General features: G+C 33.9%; 1 non-coding gene across 1 annotated transcript; it reads left to right on the forward strand.

Moving 5' to 3' along the window:
* The first annotated feature begins 3,562 nt into the window (after positions 1 to 3,562).
* On the forward strand, positions 3,563 to 3,701 carry LOC120268891. Its single transcript, XR_005539063.1, has one exon. It is a non-coding gene; the product is annotated as a small nucleolar RNA Z247 (small nucleolar RNA).
* The last annotated feature ends 9,470 nt before the right edge of the window (positions 3,702 to 13,171 follow it).

Below are 13,171 nucleotides of genomic sequence, written 5' to 3' on the forward strand. Positions count from 1 at the left end.
GTGCATGATATTTCTAGCTGATTATATTCTCTTGAGGTTTTTGTTTTGTGATGGTTACGATGGGGTGTGATGTGCTAAAGTTATTCAAAAACTCACTCAAGGTTTGAACACACACAGTCAAACAAGAGAAAGGAGACAAGCAAATTGGTAACCCAGTTAGGCATAACCTTGCCTACATTTAGGGGGCCAGACCCGGAGAAACAATCCACTAAAAGAGGTATAAGAACAAGAAGTACAACACTCACTCACTTTCTCAATACAAAGAATATCCTCTCAAGATCGCCTCGACTGGCCACTCACTTAACTCCTCACCGAAAAAGTCTCTCACCCGGGTTGGCTCATCCTAAATCTTCAAGCGTGATCTCTTATATAGACGCACTCGACGCCTAATAAAGTTATCTTTTTAGAATTCTCTACGAGCTCCCTAACTTGGGACACCTTTCAAAGTTAGATGTTGCAACACCCGGCTACAACATGGCCCACCTTCATCGAACACTGACTCGAGTTCTAGCCGGGATGCACCCCTAATTCTGGACCTTCAACCTCCCTGCTCCTTCCGCTCACTCAGTAGCGACTGACTCGACCTGAGCTCCTCTTGCCTGCAGCTGCTTCCTTCCTCACGTTACTTCAGCAGGTCTCTCTCTCCTGAGGGACGTGCCCACCAAGGCACACGCGACCATCTCACCAAAGATAGCCACCGAAGATCTCTCGATATTCTTTCCAAACTTGGCCCAAGTTTGGTCTTCCCAAATGATCTTCGTTTGACTCATGAAAATATTGTTACTAAACTTGATCTCATCTTCATCCAAGTTTAGCCTTCAATATCTTCAAGCATGATCTTCAATCATCCATGCTTGAATCTCCAAATCTCTAATCATATCTCTTACAATCTTCAATCAATCTCCTCACATGATTTAGACTCCATAAATAATTTCGCTCATAGATAGCTCTTAGATATTCCTTCGAATAGTGTTGCTAAATATGGTCTTGCTAATCTTCTTGGTTTCTTCTTACCTTGTTTAGTTTGTGTCTTAAGATACCTTCACACCAAACTAAACCTTGTGTCTTCAAATAACTCTTACCAAGCTTAATTCCACACAATCTTCATGATCTTCTTGTTAGGATATTCCTCTCCTTCTTAAAAATAAATCTTTCTAAAAAAGAGCTCTATCAAAGATATGATTTATCATCCCGGATCTTACCAAGGATAGATAAATATACTTTAAATAAAACTTGCATTTCTTGAAGAGATCCTTTAGTCTTGATGCACTTTCCAAAAATAGCTTAACATCACATGATTGTATTGAGAGGAATATCTACTAAATAAAATCTTCACCCTTGATTTTCTTCATATGTCATGACATCATCATTTTGCCACATCATCATCCTAGTCTTCACTTTCTTGAATGAGTCATCATAGCCACGTCACCATCCTCTTGCCATGTCACCATATGGCTTGTCATATAATGCCAATCCATTTCTCTAGACTTAACATTTAGAAATAGTTAAATTACTTACCTCCCGTTCAGTTTTATTTATTTTTTCTTTTAAATGTTTTTCTTATATTACTAGATATTTTTTATCAAATTTGGGCACCCAACATAGTGATCCCAGAGAATATGAGTAGAGGAGTTCTATGAAAATAATTTTTTTTTTAAATTATGGGTATGATATATATCGAATACATTCAAAAAACCTCTTAAGAATGCTCAGATTGAACTCAACGCATGATTGAATTATTCAATGTATTGAATAAGAGCATACATAACTTAATTAACTTAAATATATTATCAATCAATACAATATCATTGAGCTTAAGATTGGAAAAATAATCTCTGTCTGCCAACATGGGATACACAATTGGGACCTATTTACTCTGAAGTTAGTTTAATAGAATTTCTCTTTATCCCCGAAGAGTTATTATTGTTATAGTTATTTTTCCTTTCATTACTAGTAAACCCTGGGTGTTCTTCTATTGGTATTTTCGTTATTGTAGTCATATTTGTAACCCGATCAATATTTTTGATATTTGTTGTATATATATGTTGTTATTGTTGTTGTTTTATCATACATCTTTATGTATTTCCATGTACACAGTAGTTTACCGAGTTTTTTTTTTAATCACAATATCTTTCTCATTAGGCAGAAGAAATCACCACAACATACTCAAAAAATAATAAAAGCATGCTCAAACTCAGACACCTCTATACTAATCTCAAAACTCATATAAAACAAGGCACAAATATAAACCACACTGTATTAGTTGTGCTATATATGAATAAATTAAAACTAATATGTATATGTATATGTATATGTATATGTCAAAGTATATAATTTTTTTTAAGTCATGGAATAATCATATATAAAATCAAAAAGTCAGAGTCAAATTAAGATCACATGCCAGCCACTCACATGGGAGTTCTCGACTAAAGATAGCTATACCTAGACATAGCCCAGCCTATGAATATAGTGGAATACTATATTAATGGCAACCAAAAACTAAGGGGTTGTTAATTATTATTCCACTAATCTTATATATATCAAGTCTTATAAACCATATGAACCATTACTACTAATTCCATGCTGTGATGGTTTGCATAACAAGCAGTGGCAGACCCATGAATTTGATCTAGTCTGGGCTTTTCAGCCAAACCATAGTTTTTTCTCAGTCCAACCATGGCTTTATTCCGGGCTTCCTTTTTTTAGCTCAGGTTTAAATTTCTCCAGACGGAGTTTTTCTAAGGTTTTTCGGTAGGGCAGCCGGGGCTGAAGCCCGGGCTACCAATTATGTGGGTCCACCCCTAATAACAAGTATGCACTGTTAGATATCTTGAGATATATTCTTGTAACAAATATAGATTCTTGTAACAAAAATAGATAGAGATAAACCTGGCATGGCTTTAGATAGAATAATTAGGTTTGTTTCTTAAGTATCAGGGTAGCCATCAGTGTTTCATCTATATATATTGTCTTGTAATCTCACCCGATGTGTGGCATATGATTAACACGTAATCCATCGCTCCGTCGATATTCTCAGCACCTCTGAGTTTTCACATGGTACCAGAGACAGCGTTAGCTAACATTGGCTAGTTTATCATCCGTCTCTTCCAACCCGTTGTTCGGCTTTCAGATCTTGGAGAAGTTGAACAAGCAGAATCATGTGCTCTGGTCGGCGCAAGTTCTTGCTGCCATTCGTGGCGCATGGCTCGAGGGACATCTCAACGGCAAGACCAAAGTCCCCTCTGCAGAGATCAATCAGAAGCAAGGAGAAAAGGTGACGAAGATCCTGAATCCAGCCTATGAAGAATGGTTTGCTGCAGATCAACAAGTTCTCGGCTTCCTCTTAGCATCTCTTTCGAAGGAGGTGCTGATCCAGGTGGCTGTCGCAAGGATGGTGGCGCAGACATGGAGGGAGATTGAAGACACTTTCGTGACGATGACCCGAGCACGTGTTATAAACGTGCGCCTGGCCTTGACAACAACACAGAAGGGCTATATGTCTGTCTCAGAATATGTTGGAAAGATGAATGCTCTTGGAGATGAAGTTGCAGCTTCAGGGAAGCCGTTATATGAAGAAGATCTGGTTGCTTATATCGTCAATGGTCTTGACGATGATTTTGATCATGTTATCTCTGCGATAGTGGCCAGGGTTGAACCTGTCACGGTAGCAGAACTCCACGCAAAACTTTTGAGTTTTGAAAACAAGGTTAATCTGCGACAGGCGTGTCTCGCATCTGCAAATACTACAAACCGAGGACGTGGTGGTAACTCACCGCGTGGAGGAGCACGCGGTCGAAGTAACCGTAGTCATGGCTGGACGAGGTTGAGGACACGGTGCCCCCAACAACTCTATCGACAATCGTCCGATCTGTCAAGTTTGACATAGAGTGGCCATGTTGCCTCTAATTGATGGCACATATATGATGAAAACTATGTTCCGGAAGACAAGACAGTTGCCGCAGCTTCACATGCATATGGTGTTGGCACCAATTGGTACGTAGACACCAGGGCAACAGATCATATAACTGGTGAATTAGAGAAGTTGACGACTCACGACAAGTACAAGGGCAATGACCAGATCCATATGGCAAGCGGCGCAGGTATGAAAATTAAGCATATTGGTCGCTTTGTTGTTCCTACCCCTACACGGTCTTTATATCTAAATAATGTTCTTCATGTTCCACAAGCTACAAAGAACCTTGTTTCTGTACATCGTCTTGTTGTTGATAACTATGCCTTTCTTGAGATTCATCCTAAATATTTTTTGATCAAGGATCAGGTCACGAAGAGCACTCTTCTTAAAGGATGGTGTCACGGAGGTCTCTATTCTCTTCCAACAGGATCTTCAAAAAAGCAAGCTTTTAGTGTCGCGCCATCCTTTGCAAGGTGGCATGGTCGTCAGGGTCATCCCTCCACTATTGTTACTAGAATTATTAGTAATAATAAGCTACCATGTTTAGCTGAGTCTAATAAAGAGTCAGTTTGTGATGCCTGTCAAAAGGCCAAGAGTCATCAGCTATCATACAGTAGATCGTTTAGTATATCTCATTATCCTTTGGAATTTGTTCATTCTGATGTTTGGGGTCCTACCCCTGATTCTGTTGGAAGAAAAAAAATATTATGTTAGTTTCATTGATGACTATAGCAAGTTTACCTGGATTTACCTTCGTAAACATAAATCTGAAGTTTTTCAGAAGTTCCATGAGTTCCAAAGTCTTGTTGAGAGACAATTTAATCGTAAAATCATTGCAATGCAAACTGACTGGGGTGGAGAGTATCAAAAACTTCACTCCTTTGAGAAAGTTGGCATCTCTCATCATGTTTCCTGCCCACACACTCGTCAACAAAATGGCTCAGTTGAGAGAAAACATTGCCATATAGTAGAAGTTGGTCTTGCTCTTTTGGCTCATGCATCCATGCTTCTCAAATTCTGGGATGAAGCTTTTCTTGCTGCCACTTACATCATTAATCGTCTTCCTAGTAAAGTCATCCAGTATGAGACCCCGTTAGAACGACTATTCCATCAAAAACCGGATTACTCTTCTCTTCGCATATTTGGTTGTGCCTGTTGGCCCAATCTTCGTTCCTATAATACACATAAGTTGCAATTCCGGTCAAAACAATGCGTTTTTCTTGGTTCTAGTCATCTCCACAAAGGTTTTAAATGTCTTGATGTCTCTACTGGACGGGTGTATGTCTCTTGGGATGTTACCTTTGATGAGAATGTCTTTCCCTTCTGTCACTTGCATTCAAATGCCGGTGCTCGTTTGCGTGGGGAAATCTCACTTCTTTCTCCTGATCTTATTTCATCCACTTTTGATAAAAGGGGAGCACAGAATGATCAATTGCTTAATTTTTTGCCTAACAATGATAACTGTTTTGGTGATAGTTGTGCAGAGATGGAGATTTCTGGTGCAAATTTCAGGGTACACGGAGCAAAACCTGTTTGGGCGGGAGAATCCGACTTGAGATCTCCACCAAATCATTCCGGATTGGCATCAAAACAGCCTGTGTAGATGGAGCAGCAATCCGCACAGGGGTCCGAGACCAGCCACCCAGCAGCTGACACATTGCCACAGTCAACAGTAATAGCCGGCGAATCTCCTCCTAATGGTGACCCGACCATACCAGTAGTAGCGCTTGGAGGATCTTCTACACACACAGAAGAACTGGTTGTACACATGCCGGTTACTGATGAAACAAGACCAAGAACACGTCTACAGAGTGGCATCAGGAAAGAAAAGGTCTATACTGATGGGACAGTTAGGTATGGTTGTTTTACATCCTCTGGAGAACTTCAAAATTTACATGAAGCACTAAATGATAAAAATTGGAAAGAGGCTATGGACGCAGAATATATGGCACTAATGAGAAATAAAACCTGGCACTTAGTTTCTCCTCACAAAGGTGCTAATGTTATCGATTGTAAGTGGGTATACAAAATCAAAAGAAAATCTGATGGGAGCTTGGATAGATACAAAGCCAGATTAGTTGCAAAAGGTTTTAAACAAAGGTATGGCATAGATTATGAGGATACTTTTAGTCCAGTAGTTAAGGCTGCTACCATTAGAATTATTTTGTCTATTGTTATGTCTAGAGGATGGAGCCTACGTCAACTTAATGTTCAAAATGCCTTTCTCCTTGGTGTTCTTGAAGAAGAGGTATATATGAGACAACCATCAGGGTATGAAAATTCTTCTTTGCCTCATCATGTGTGCAAATTAGACAAGGCGTTATATGGTCTCAAGCAAGCGCCAAGAGCGTGGTATTCAAGATTGAGTACAAAGTTGCTTGAGATAGGATTTAAGTCCTCCAAGGCCGACACATCCTTCTTCTTCTACAGTAAAGGAGATGTTGTTATGTTTGATCTTATTTATGTAGATGATATCATTGTAGCCAGCTCTGTGCAAAGTGCAACTTCAGCTTTGTTACAAGATCTCAACAAAGAGTTTGCTCTAAAGGACCTTGGGGATCTTTGTTATTTTCTTGGCATTAAGGTTAATAAGGTATCTGATGGTATAGTCTTAACACAAGAGAAGTATGCATCTGATGTGATCAGAAGAGTTGGAATGCACACTTGCAAACCTGTTAACACGCTCTTGTCTACTACTGAGAAGCTCTCGGTTCACGAAGGGGCACCCCTTGGTCCTAATGATGCTACACAGTACATGAGTGTTGTGGGAGCACTACAATATTTGACATTAACTAGACCGGACATTTCTTTTGCAGTTAATAAGGTTTGTCAATATCTTCATGCTCCAACCACAGAACATTGGGCGGCTGTCAAAAGAATTTTGAGATATTTGAAACGATCAGTCAAGCTTGGACTTAAGATCGGTAAGTCCTCTTCCTTACTTGTCAGTGCTTTCTCTGATGCTGATTAGACAGGATGTCTAGATGACCGTTGATCGACTGATGGTTTCGTTGTTTTCTAGGGCTCTAACCTTGTTTCGTGGAGTGCACGTAAACAAGCAACTATATCTAAGTCGAGTACAGAAGCAGAATATAAGGCACTTGCTAATGCCATGGCAGAAATTATGTGGGTGCAGACATTGCTTCAAGAACTTGGCATTCAAGCACCAAGAGCAGCAAAGATTTGGTGTGACAACATTGGAGCTAAGTATCTTTCTGCTAATCATGTATTCCATGCCCGTACTAAGCATATTGAAATAGATTATCAGTTCGTGCGAGAACGAGTAGCACGCAAGCTGCTTGATGTTGAGTTTGTTTCCTCCAAAGACCAAGTAGCAGATGGGTTCACAAAACCTCTTCCTGTTCGGCAACTGGAGATGTTCAAAAACAATCTTAACCTCTCGAGTTCGGGTTGAGGAGGAGTGTTAGATATCTTAAGATATATTCTTGTAACAAATATAGATTTTTGTAACAAAAATAGATAGAGATAAACCTGGCATGGCTTTAGATAGAATGATTAGGTTTGTTTCTTAAGTACCAGGATAGCCATCAGTGTTTCATCTATATATATTGTCTTGAAATCTCACCCAATGTGTGGCATATGATTAACACGTAATCCATCGCTCCGTCGATATTCTCATCACCTCTGAGTTTTCACATGCACGAGCTTAAACTAAAATGAATTTATCATAAAAATCTTACTATATTGGCTACATATGACATGCACGCTAATTAAAGCTTAATTACATGAAGAAGTAGATGACAACTCCCCAAAGTTTGAACCTATTCAAAGCTGATGACATACCTCCTTACTGCATGCATATATATATATATATATATATATATGCACTCCTGAATACAACCTGGAAATCAAGATTTAACAAAACATGAATGGCAACACTAGGAGATCATGCCCTTCTTAACTTATCAAAGCCTTGTAATGACAGTACTTTAAACCAAAAGCTTATAAGTTATAACAGAATATTGATGATACTAAAAATTGACAACCAGAGCCAGTCTTAGAGAAAATGAGGCCCTAGGCAAGATATAATATAAAGTTAAAAATATTTTTATTAAATAAAAAATTACATAAAATATTAACATGAACAAAAAAATCTAGAAATTTGATATTCTTCTTTTGTCCATTGGTTAATTACCCGCAATGCAACCAAAAATTTAGATAAAGTTCACTTTTCTTGTCTTCTTAAATGCAAAATTAATTATCAAATTTTGATATTCAAGTTGAGATACTAAATTTTTCTCAATAGATATAATGGCCAAGCCATTTAATCTTTCTTGTGATATAGTTGATCGTAAAAATGATTTTATTAACTTTAATTTCGAAAAACTTCTTTCTGCCGAAGCAACTGTAATTGGTATAGTCAATAATATTCTATAAGCAATCCAAGAATTTGGAAACGAGTTTGATTTTTATATTTAATTAAGAACTTCAAGCGGTGATTTTATTTCCTTTTGAAAAACTTCTTTTAAAACCTTTAACTCATAAAATAAATCCAAACTATCAATATCAAAAGATGTGTCTTGTTTTAGAAAACCCTCAAGATTAATACAATATTTTTTCAATTGATTATCTTCTAAAAACTTTAATTTTTCTAAATCATATAAAAAATCAAAAACATCTTCATATATTTTGAAATGTTCAAATCGACTCTCAAAATAAGAAATAGCTTGATCAACTACGCAAATAAAATAATTAATTCTAAAATCATCTTTAGGCAAATGTGTCACTTCATTACTATCATTTTCCTCAAATTATTTTTTTCTACGAATTATTCTTTTTTCATGAAACACGGGTTCTATATTCATTTGAGTTGCTATTTCTTTAGCTGAAATTAATGCTATTACAAATCCATTTTCTCTATAATTTTTAAGAAATGTAAGAGGAGCTTTTAATTGATTAATAGCAACATCAATTTGCATATCTTTGGCTTGTAGTGTTTTACTAACAACATTAACAACAACTAACAAATCATACCAAATAACCATACCCAGCAAAAATTCAAAGTTTTTGAACTCATATGAAGCCAAACAATTAGCTTCACTATTTGTTTTGGGATCATCATTGGTTTTCGCTAATTCAAATAAAGCATCTCTTATTTCAAGAGCTTGAATCCTAATTGCTTTAACACTTTCAATACGACTCTCTCAACGAGTTTGCGATAATGGTTTAACAGTTAAATTATTTTTTGCTAGAGTTTTGACAACAGCAATAATTCTCAGCAACACATTTCTCCAATGTTCTTTTTCTTTGTTGATTTGATCTTGCAATTTTTTATCAATTGTTTTTTCCTTTTGTGATCGTACCTCTAATTCTATTCAAGCAATCATATTATTAATATGTTCATTAGATATTTCATGTTGTTTGAGTTTGGCACTAAGTTTAATCATTACACCCATCATTAAGTAATTGAGAACTTAAATGTGAATTTGAAAATAACTTGCAATAAAAGCAAAATACTTTGTCTAATTTCTTTGAATAAACAAGCCATTTTCTATCATGATTTTCTCCATTTGGCAATTTTCTAGTGTAATGTATAATGGAAAAGTGTCGACAATTCTCATCTTTCAGACAATCTAAATTGCTAGTTGTATCCCTAATAGGTCCTCGTTCAACAATTAAATCTCTCAAGTTAGAATTGACATTTTTCCAATTTCGTTGATCATATAAATCTAATTTCACTTGTGAAGATATTTCATTTTGACATTCTTTGTTTTCCATAAGAAATGTAGTTTCTTCATTCTTTTCACTAGAAAGTGAAGGAGTCTCAATATTGTCACTAGTGTGAGGATTTTGTACATTGCACGTTTCATCTACTTCCAACACATTACAGTGAATAGATTTATTTTCTAAATGTTCATCACATGTAATATTTTGTTTACTACTTGAAACAAATTTTTCAAGAGCACCTTTTTGAGATTGAATTAACTCATCTACTCTTTTCTTTTTATTTTTTTTTATTTTTTGGTTTTTCATATCCAGATTCATATTTTCTAGTAGACATTCTATTTAAAAACAAACAATATAAGATAATAAAAAAATGATAATATTATATAAAAATGGAAAAACCCCGATTAAAAGTAGCGATCTTTTTCCTCGTTTCCACGATTCCACAATTCCACGACTCATTATAAGAGAATAAAAATAAAATCAATCAACTACTTAATGTAGTAAAAATAAGAAACAATGTATTTAAATTATAAAAAAAATATCAAAATAAAATTGAAACCATACATTTTTTCCTTGTACGCAATATCCTTACGACTAACGAATGAGAAAAGATGTTGATTGAGATTGAAATACTAAAAAAATATATGAAATTTGTCACCAAATGAGAATGAGAGTGTGAAAAAAAGGCATGTTTTAACCCTTAGGTTTATATTTTATAAAACTCATAGAGGTATTTTTAAACAAAAAGTAGAGTGCTAGAAGCCGCATTCTAACGTTACAATCATAACGTTAAAATGATTCTAACAATAACTTCATTATTCAATATCATAAAAGCTAAATTTGTTACATTGTATATTATCTTAAATTAATTAATTTTATGGTTTAAAAATATTAATTTTTTAAGATTATATTTATGTGCATAGATAATAGTAAATGAAAATTTTATTTAAAAAAAACATGCATTGTGTGGCTCTATAAAATTGTGAGTCTCAAAATTTATTAATATTAATATAATCTTTATAGTTTTCGAAAAAAAATAGTTAAGATTCTAAAGATTATAAATATAATTATATGGATATGATAATAACAAATAAAATTTTAAATGTAATTTTTTTAAAAATGTGGGTCCTAAAAAATTAGATTTTACGATAAATTATGTTTTATTTTTAGTTAAAAAAATAAAAATAAAAATTTTTCAAAACCATAACCGTATAATTTATGTTGATTTGATAATAATAAATGCAAATTTTACATAAATTCAAAAACATGCATTATGTAGCCCTAGAAGATTGTGAGTCCCAAAAAAATTTAAATTATCTTTATAGTTTTGAAACTAAAAGTAGTTAAGATTCACAAAATTATAATTATGTAGATATGATAATGATAAATAAAATTTTAAATATATTTTAAAAAACATGGGAATCTAAACAATTATTTATTATTAAAAAATATAATATGATCGTAATTAAGTTTTATGATTTAAAAAAATTAAAATTTTTAAAAACAATAATTGTATGGTTAAGATAATAGTTTTTTTATTTTTTTTTGAAAAAATGAGGTTAGGATAATAGTAGATAAAACATTTTAAATATAATTTTCTTTAAAAAAATTTCTATATGAGGGGCCTTAAAAATTATGGGGCCCTAGGCATAGGCCTTGGGCCTATGCCTAGGCCGGCTCTGTTGACAACATTCATGAGTGTACGTAAGCCTAGCTATCAAGGGCACAACTTCATCACAGTCCTCCTCCTTGAACCTTCAAATATCCATCAGCAAGATTTCAACCAACTTTGCATGCATGCATCCATCATCAAGTCTCACATATATATCCTATGCATTATGTTGTTGCCGGAATACAACAATGAATTTGTAGAGGATTTTAAATTTGTAGAGCTTCAAATTTGGAGGTCGAACAAAAGGAGTTAGAATCTCTTTTTTCTCCAGATGCCTAGACCTATAGCAGTGTGGGAGATGACTAAGTCAGTAGAGATTAAACGTTGATCTTCCTTTAGTCTTTCTCCCCCAAAAAAAACCTCCTTCTCTTTAAATGAGAGAGGCTATTTATAGATGTATGCTTATATTTACGTAAACATTTCACGTGTTCGAGATCGTGGGTGCAAAAGAAGATAGTAGGTGTGATGTGAAAAGTGGGGTACTACGTGGATTTGAATTAGTCCACATCATATTCAATAGCTAGCCCTAGAGGAGGTGGAGATCTAATTTTACTTTAGTTTTTCACATGAAAAGCTCTTGCAAATATATGGATCCCTGAAAAAGTTTTTTTTTTAAAAAATCTATATTAAAATTTATGATAATTTTGAATTATATATGTAATATAGCATGATTATCACTGCTACAATAAGAAGATTGGTATTTCATTTTCATTCCCCTTCAAATTTAAAGGTGGTAAGTTTGAATGTGTGTTTTATCTGTATTTTTCAAAAAAAGAAAAAATAAATAAAACATGATTTCTAATGTCTTTTTATGTTTGATATATATGTAAATAATTTGCCTTTTTATCAATCTTTATACTAGCATTCTGAATATACGTTGCTCGTCCAATTTTTTTCGTTTGATATAATTTGTCAATAACACCATGCATGCAATTCCACAAACCAGGCTAATCTATTTTTTATGGTCCAAAAAATTGAACTAGATGCTACCTATATTAGAGGGCTCATTTGGATTCGCTTATAATAAAATGCTTCATTTATGAATTTTTTTAATACTTTAATTTTTTTATTTATATATTTGATAAATGTGACAAACGTTGTTAAAGGCATGAGTAGAATAGATAATTGAATGTCCAACTCATGTGCCCTTCACCCAATGATATGGTATTCGAATTGCAAACTTAGATCTTTTATCATCACTGCATCCAGTGGACTTGAACTCTGGACCTTTTTAATGCAGCACAAATATATATTTTATAATAGGACTAATATTGTTGAGTTATGAATCTTTGGCTATATTTTTTCAAAAACACAAATTTGCTGGTTTTTAAAACATCCAAATTATATATTTTTTTAATATTGCTTTTTTCTATAAGTAAATTTATATATAAATGTTTCCAATCCGGACATGCTTAACTTAAAAATTAAAAAAGAAAAAAATATTTAGTTATTTTCATTCTCGACACAGCGGAAGTTAAATTTCTTTAATCTTAAAAATCAATTTGAAATTTATTTTTCTTTCGAAGATTTTCAAATTGAGGAATTAATACTAAAACTTGGGCTTATGGGCCTATGCTAAATCTAAAGGCCCAGCCTTGTTTTTGTGGATAACTTTTATGTTCTTAAAATTTAACATTTTTGGGGACCAAAAACCACAAAATTTATTATTTTATTTAAAACATTTTATTAAACAGAAAAGATTTTTTTTTACTAGTGTATCTTGAAAATATCTGTTATTAATTATTATACATTAGCCAAATTAAGGTCTCTGGAAACACACATATAAAAGAAAAAAAAGTATTAAAAAATTCTTTATAAATAAAATTATTTTGACATTTTTTTAAATATTTTCAGAAAATTAGATAAAAAGATAAAAATAAGAAAATATATATATATAT

Source organism: Dioscorea cayenensis, chromosome 1 (assembly GCF_009730915.1).
Source record: "Dioscorea cayenensis subsp. rotundata cultivar TDr96_F1 chromosome 1, TDr96_F1_v2_PseudoChromosome.rev07_lg8_w22 25.fasta, whole genome shotgun sequence".
Taxonomy (NCBI): domain Eukaryota; kingdom Viridiplantae; phylum Streptophyta; class Magnoliopsida; order Dioscoreales; family Dioscoreaceae; genus Dioscorea; species Dioscorea cayenensis.